This window comes from Lissotriton vulgaris, chromosome 8, assembly GCF_964263255.1.
Source record: "Lissotriton vulgaris chromosome 8, aLisVul1.2, whole genome shotgun sequence".
NCBI lineage: Eukaryota > Metazoa > Chordata > Amphibia > Caudata > Salamandridae > Lissotriton > Lissotriton vulgaris.
Genome location: NC_141696.1, coordinates 788,417,005 through 788,424,976, shown reverse-complemented (window position 1 = coordinate 788,424,976; position 7,972 = coordinate 788,417,005). Strand labels below are relative to the sequence as shown.

At 42.0% G+C, this 7,972-nt stretch overlaps 1 pseudogene; it reads left to right on the top strand.

Annotated features, from left to right (window-relative positions):
• The first annotated feature begins 1,878 nt into the window (after nt 1–1,878).
• LOC147697987 (uncharacterized) lies at nt 1,879–6,457 on the top strand (annotated as a pseudogene).
• The last annotated feature ends 1,515 nt before the right edge of the window (nt 6,458–7,972 follow it).

Here is a 7,972-nt window from a genome sequence, read left to right as displayed (position 1 = left end):
GGAGCATCTGAATCAATCAAACACTCACACCCATTCAAAAGATCTGGGTTAAATCCATCACCGTTCTTTAGTCCACTCTGCCACCCCAGTTCAGACATGGCTATATGCAAATCAGTCTGACCCTGTGCCTCATGGGAACAGTCCAGCCTGAACTGCCAAGCCATGTCTTCCCTGGACTGGAAACAAGCTTCTGTGGACCGGTTTCTGGCATTCCAGCCGTCTTCAGCCCGGCTTGCTTGAATCCAGTGGCAAAGTGAGCAAGGGACTCACGTCTGAGCATACCCTGCCACACTTATGGCGGCCAAAAGCAGTACAAAAGGAGGTGGTGGTGGACGGAGCATCTGAATCAATGAAACACTCACACACATTCAAAAGATCTGGGTTGAATCCATCACAGTTCTTTAACCCACTCTGCCACCCCATTTCAGACATGGCTATATGCAAATCAGTCTGACCCTGTGCCTCATGGGAACAGTCCAGCCCGAACTGCCAAGCCATATCTTCCCTGGACCGGAAACAAGCTTCCGAGGACCAGTTCCTGACATTCCAGTCATCTTCAGCCCGGCTTGCTTGAATCCAGTGGCAAAGTGAGCAAGGGACTCACGTCTGAGCATACCCTGCCACACTTATGGCTGCCAAAAGTGGTACAAAAGGGGGTGGTGATGGGCGGAGCATCCGAATCAATCAAACACTCACACACAGTCAAAAGATCTGGGTTTAATCCATCTCCGTTCTTTAGCCCACTCTGCCACCCCAGTTCAGACATGGCTATATGCAAATCAATCTGACCCTGTGCCTCATGGGAACAGTCCCGCCCGAACTGCCAAGCCATGTCTTCCCTGGACCGGAAACAAGCTTCTGAGGACGGGTTTCTGGCATTCCAGCCATCTTCAGCCCGGCGTGCTTGAATCCAGTGGCAAAGTGAGCAAGGGACTCACGTCTGAGCATACCCTGCCACACTTATGACTGCCAAAAGCGGTACAAATGGGGGTGGTGATGGATGGAGCATCTGAATCAATCAAACACTCACACCCAGTCAAAAGATCTGGGTTTAATCCCTCACCGTTCTTTAGCCCACTCTGCCACCCCAGTTCAGACATGGCTTATTTATCTTAAGCAACCAACAACCATTGACAAAGCCAATAGTCCTGTAGTGTATGTGTAAGATTAGATGAGTTATGTCCAAACTAATGGACAGCAGCAGAATTCCAGTGGGGCAGCACACATATTAAAGCACTGATTGTTTTTTCAGCAAAGGGACAGATTGTTTTCGGTCCCTTTCATAAGGGGGAGCCTAGGCCAGGGCCAACCCGATGCTTAGCACAGCATAAGGCCTTTTATAAGCAGGCAGTCCTCGACTCTCAGGCCCAGGGCCTTAAGTGGGCTGGGTCCTGCTGGTGCCCACTGGAAATATTTAGGGCTAGTTCTTGTTTTGCTTTTCAATAGTGCAACTGGGAGCACTTAAAATTCGAACTCCAAATAATTTACAAAAGAGCAAAACATTTCACAGGAGGCTCGACCTTGCTTTCCGTTGAAGGTTGGATGCTTTAGCCACAGCTTCAATTTGCATACCACCTGCACCCCCGCCAACTGAAAACCATCAGCTGGAGCTGGGACTTGAACCGGGTCATCACTGGAGAGCAGCTCGCCACTCCTTCAGCTATAGCATCCATGTATATATACATTCATGACTTTTAAAATGCCAAAATGTTAAATTTTACATGTCCTGCTTCCACTCACCTTTAGCGATATACCCGAATTAAGCCGGTGGACTCGTCTCGCCAAAGCCTACGCACATCCGGGAGCGCCGGAAGTGACGTGATTGTTCTGGTGCAAGAACGAATGTCAAGAGAGTGCAAAGGCCATAAAAGGGGCACGATGGATCGTCCTCAGTCTCTTAATTTACCAACTTTACACTTTCAAAGGAGGAAAACTTCAGGGATTCCAGCGTACTCAGGTAAGCCATATGCTGCAGCTGCCACCAAGGGGTCAAACAGTCAATCGGGACAGGACCAATATTATCGACGCTGTACTCAGCACCCATGCAACTGCATGTAAAGCACTGATGGTTTTTTTCAGCAAAGGGCCAGTTCGTTTTTAATCGCTTTCATAAGGGGGGCCTGCAGCCAGGGCCAATTAAGCTTGATCCTTAGCACAGCAGAGCACTGACTGACTGACTGACTCTCTCTGACTGAACGACTGACTGACTGACTGACTGACTCTCTGACTGACTGATTCTCTATGACTGACTGACTCTCTCTGACTGACTGACTCTCAACCATTCACCCTTCTGAGGTCATTATATCATATGAATTGTAATTCCTTTAGCACATACTGTATTATTATGCATTTCCTCAATGGCCTTCAGTGGATGCCTAAACACTTGTTTGTAGTCGAAAATCGATGCATATTATATCTAAATTGCACCAGGTCAATGTACTTTTTGGGATGCTTTTCTCCAAATAAATAATCAGTGAATCAGTTTGATATGCTTTGTATGATGCCTCTGAAAACTTAAACAAGACATAAACTAATTCCTGATTGTTATATCTAGCAATCATTGTTTCATTCAATATCCTATTTTTCACTTGTGGTTGTTATGTGTCTGTGAGGAAAGATGGCGAATTTCTGCTTTTGGACAATCCCGGTGAAGTTCTTTGTAAATGGCTGGTCAAAAATATAGATGAAACTGGTCGGCCAATCACCGAAGAGAGAGATTTTAAAGCTTTGATTCTTTTGCAATCATCTGGTAAGCACAATAGGAAAACCTTTATATTAAGTTTGCAACTGGAGTATAATGGTACGATTCACCAACCGGTTACAGTAAAAACCTACATTTGGGAATAAATTAATCCGCTAATGGTCAGTTAAAACTAACATGCATGTCCTCACATATGCCTTACATAGCTCTCAAGAGACAAATGTAACACCTATGAAAAGGGCTGAAATGTTTAGCTTGTGGCACTACTATAACGCAGCCATTTGTGGATAAATTATTTTATTTAGGCAAGTTTTTTCAGGAGGTTCAAGTTCAGGCTTACAATGTGTACTGTCTTTTAATGAAAAGTTACTTACTTTGTTATGGATAGATTGTACATTTGCCCTTTATTATCAATACCTGTGTATTTATATATTCTGGCTAGCGGGTGGAGATATATTGCAAGTGAGGAATGTGTTTTTATCTCGGTTTTGAAGTTCATATATAAATATATATATTTGGTTTCTCCTTTTTTTAGTGAAGAAACAGTGTTATGATTCATAATATTTTTGAAGACTTGATTGCAAGCTATTTGGGCACAACAGAGGGTTTAAAACAGGTGTTACTTCAAACGGCACAGGAGGAAAAGCTGTTGATGATGGACTGTGGCTATCGGGGAAGCGCTGGAAGACTTAGGAGTGTGTTTCATGAACTGCAAGAGGAAGAAATTGCAGAGAAAAGATGCAAGGACAAAAAAAGCCAAGCAGAGTGGGCTGGATTATATAAGAGTTGGTAACCAAGCTCATGCCGAAAGCACAGCTTCCCAGCCTGGCGATGCGAGTTCGCGGATGAATTTGCAGAAACTTCAAAACCTGGCCCTTTTAGCAGGGATGAATAGTGTACTTCATCCAAAATCCACAAGTAAATATGATGCAGTGCAACGTGACAATGAACTTGTCTTGGAGTCCCCACTTAAATCCAAATATCAAGGACAAAAACATGCCTCAGGTTCACCATGTCACCAGTTAATACCCCCAAAACTATTTACAACACAAGATCTGGCTGTTTCGAGCAATGCCGTAACACCTACTAGACCCTGCAGACAAGATCCCAAAATGATGGTACCCTTGGCACCACATATTTTGACACCACAAGGCCTACAGTGACTTTCCATCTGCTGCAACAGCTGTGGATGTGAACCAAACCCCTTGCCACGATGACCCGTGTGTAAGCAACAAAAGCTTTGACCATAATGTAAGCAGAGCTAAATGTGTTCTGCCATTATACACACTTGCATATTTTCAAGCCTCTATGCCAGCCTTTTTTCCTTGGTTAACGTAACATGCCTTTTGGTGCCAAAACCACCTAATTTCAACCTGTTATCTCTGCAAAAAGCAGGTGAAACAAATAGAAAACTGTTTGACATGATCAGTATAAATGAGGGCCTTATGGTTTCTTTTCTTTTTTCCCCACTCAGGACAATGAAGAATTATTTTATTTGATGACAGAGGAAAGTCCATCATTCAACATTAGGGTAATGTTTTTTTATAAGGTACATAGGAAATTGCATTTCCACTTGTATGGCCTAATTATGATTTTCTTTCTCTCTAAGGAAATAGTATATACCTCCTTGGCCCTAATTAATCAAAATGAAAGCTGTTTTGTTGGCCCTGGTTCCTGTCTGAATGAGTAGTGTGTGCGGTTACAAGACAAAAACGAACACTTAAAAGGTGTGTGCTTGATATTCTACTTTTTCACATAAACCATTACAAATTATCATTAATAATCCTTTTTTCCACCCAAACACATGCCTTGCAAAAAGTATGCTTGTTATGTGAATATTTTGTTTATTATATGCTGCCTTTAACAACTGTATGTATTTGATTATAGCACAGTTGCAAGGCAGTACAGTATTTGCAAGGCGATCTGCCTGCTTTGACCAATTCAAGGAACTTAACAGACACAGCAGCATCTAAAATATGCAGTTGATCAGTCACTGTACAAAAGGTACTTGTTTTCTTTGCCACTCTATAGCACAGTTAAAGTTTATATAGGACAAACCATGTAGATTTCCTGCATGAGGACTTAGAAAACACTCTGCATGCAATATTTTGAAATATGGCTGCTTTGTACTCCTAGAGCTAACATAGCAAATATTACATTGTTAGCCATGTATAGATTCCAAATCAAAATAAAAAAACACTCTCTTCCTATATATATTTTTTAGTATGCAACCTAACATGAAGGCAAATAGTTAATAGTTGTGTTATTTTGCAGACTGATATGCAGTAGTTGGTGAAGGACTCAAATGATCCTTCATGGTTCAGAGATGTTCTTGTTCCGAAGAGAAAATTGCACAAACTCTTGGAGGAAGCCAAGGCAGCTCGTGACAGTGCAGGTTTCTTTCTCAATGGTATCAGTGAAATACTATTTTCTCCAAAAGAACTTGCATCTGCAAAAGGAGTAACAAAGGCTTGAGCTGGAACAGCTGTCCTTCATGAGGAGAAGGTTGATGCATTATTTGGTAAGATATTACAAATGTTCAAATTAACATTCAGTTGATATTGGATTGTAAAAATGTATTAATATACAGTGGGTTAAAGAAGGTTTGCATATGTGGTCTTGTATCAGATAATTGTACGAAGACTTCATCATTACTTAACAGCTGCAAAAAAGCAAGAAGAGCAATCAGGTGACTTGTAATTTCCTAACCGTTTGTGCTGAGTTTGTGCTGAGTTTGTGCCACAAATGGCATGCAAATCTGACACAAAGCCTTGAGTTAGGAATTTATTTCTAAATCTGTAGGTCCAGGTGAGGGACTCAAACTGGATGAATTGGTGATAGCAAACTGAACTTATAAAATACTGTGCTCAGCGGGTCCTGTTCCTAGCACTTGGTTGTAAGCTCCAATTTTGATTTCTGATCACTATGCTAGTTTCTTAGACTGTTTTCCAAATATGAACATTGCAAGTAGAGTTCTGACTCACCGTGGCTGCCTCCATGATAGTTTTGTAAATAAATCTGCCACTGATTACTTGACCGCGTCTAGTGAACAAGACTATGGCACGTGTTTGTTTCAATTCCTAACATTGGTACAGTCTCTCTTCTAAGTACCCCAACCACAGCATAGTCCAACATTTCAAAATGTATCCAGGACAGGTGTGAGGAACTTGGATAGAGCTGGCTGTGAGACTCCTCTGACTCTAGTGGTTGTTGGTTGGAATGTCCCAGAGGCCAACAGGTGCAGCGCAGCATTTCAAAAGGGCGAAAGAGGCAGAGAAGACAGACTGCTGCTTGGGGCTAGAAAGGTCATTGGAGACCAGGGGCTAAACACCAGCTTTGTGGTTGTGCTTTGTGTTCAATTTCTGTTGTCAGTCACATTTGCTCTTTTATAATTCTCACATTTAGTGCAGATTTTGAGCTGCAGAAAAGTACTCCTGCTGTGAGCCATGCCCACTCCTGCTGCCCTAAGTCTTATCTCAAGTTTTGGAGGAGACCCAACTATTTATCATCGGAGGTCCCATTCCACAAAAGTTAAGACCTATTAAAATCCAATAATAGCGGTGGTAACATGATACTGATGTATGTTATTTTGTTTTTCCAGAGTTTATGTAGTCTGTTTGCAGTACCAACGGCTGGCCATCACTCGACAACAGAAGTATGAGAAGGAAGCTGTTTTTAAAGATTTGAAATGCTAGAAGAGGAATAAAGAAAACTCAGAATCTAGAATCCAACACTGAAGCTGCTTGTGTTCATTAAGCCATTTGTTCTGGTTGCAGTTGCCTTGCCTTTTTGCCCTCCTTTTGTTCCCGGACTTTTTTTTCCTGGATTTTTTCTCATGTTTGGTATCCTGGCCCATATGGGGCCAAATATGTGCTGTACATAAATAAAATTACATGTTGACACATACCTTTTCAACATTTTTCCATCAACCACTGTTTTGTTTAGTTTTTTGCCGCTGGTCACTACGTCAAACAGCTTCAGATAATGCTCTATACCTCACAATAAGGCAAGTCCCAGTGAGTCAGGAGTATGGGAGTAGCAGCACACGTTGTTAAGCTTATCTGAATGCAAAGTATAACATTGTTGCTGACCACTTCTTTTGTATGAAGGTGCTTGTCCATCACCACCCCCTTTGGTATCACTTTGTTTGCCATAAGTTGGCAGGGTATGCTCAGACGTGAGTCCCTTGATCACTTTGCCACTGGATTGAAGCAAGCCTGGCTGAAGACGGCTGTAATGCCAGAAACCGGTCCTAGGAAGCTTGTTTCCGGTCCAGGGAAGGCATGGCTTGACAGTTCGGGCTGGACTGTTCCCATGAGGCACAGGGTCAGATTGATTTGCATATGGCCATGTCTGAACTAGGGTGGCAGAGTGGGCTAAAGAACGGTGATGGGTTATACCCAGATCTGTTGACTGGGTGTGAGTGTTTGATTGGTTCAGATGCTCCGTCCATCACCACCCCCATTTGTACCGCTGTGGTATTTCTGCAGCACAAACTAGCCAAAAAATAGCATTTCTCAGATTTATTTTATAAAGGTGTCTACCTCTCACTGTAGAATTTAAAAAGCAATATTTCCAAAGCAGGAGAACATTAATCTGATTATTAGGACCAGATTTAGAGAAGTTTTGTGTTTGGTTTGCTTAAGTTTTTTAATGCAGACCTAACTCAAAATCCTTTTCAGGATTTACAAATCAGAGCAAATTGGTATTTGGTACAACACTCATTCGAAATGGGAAAGGTTTTACGTTGGTCTAGACATAGTATTTTTTGGGTACCAGAAGGGTGCCCTTCCAGTACAAAACCTAGGCTAGACTCTCAGAGACAACATTTCATTATAGTGCAGTGGAGCTAGAGGGAGAGATAGGCATGACACTTCCCTCTTCTCTCCCTGTTATGAAACATAGCCAATTAGGGTGCTGCACTGCGTTCAGTGATAGTTTGGTAAATCTGGGCCTTACTTTACAACTCGTGGCATTGCAAACATTTCTTGGTATTGTGTAAAAAAGGCATATTACATCCAAGTGGCCTGTTTTCGACAGTAAGGTATATAAAGTAGGTGGCCCTCTTCTCATGGTAGAGTTTAAAAAGTAATCTTTCCAGAGTGGGAGAATATTGATCTTATAATTGGAACCAGATTTATGGAAGATTTGGTTTTGGTTTGCGTAAGTTTTATAATGCAGAATTGACGCAAAACCTTTTCAGGATTTATAAACCAGAACAAATTGGTATTTATTACAATACTCATCCACAATGGGAAATGTTTTCAGGTT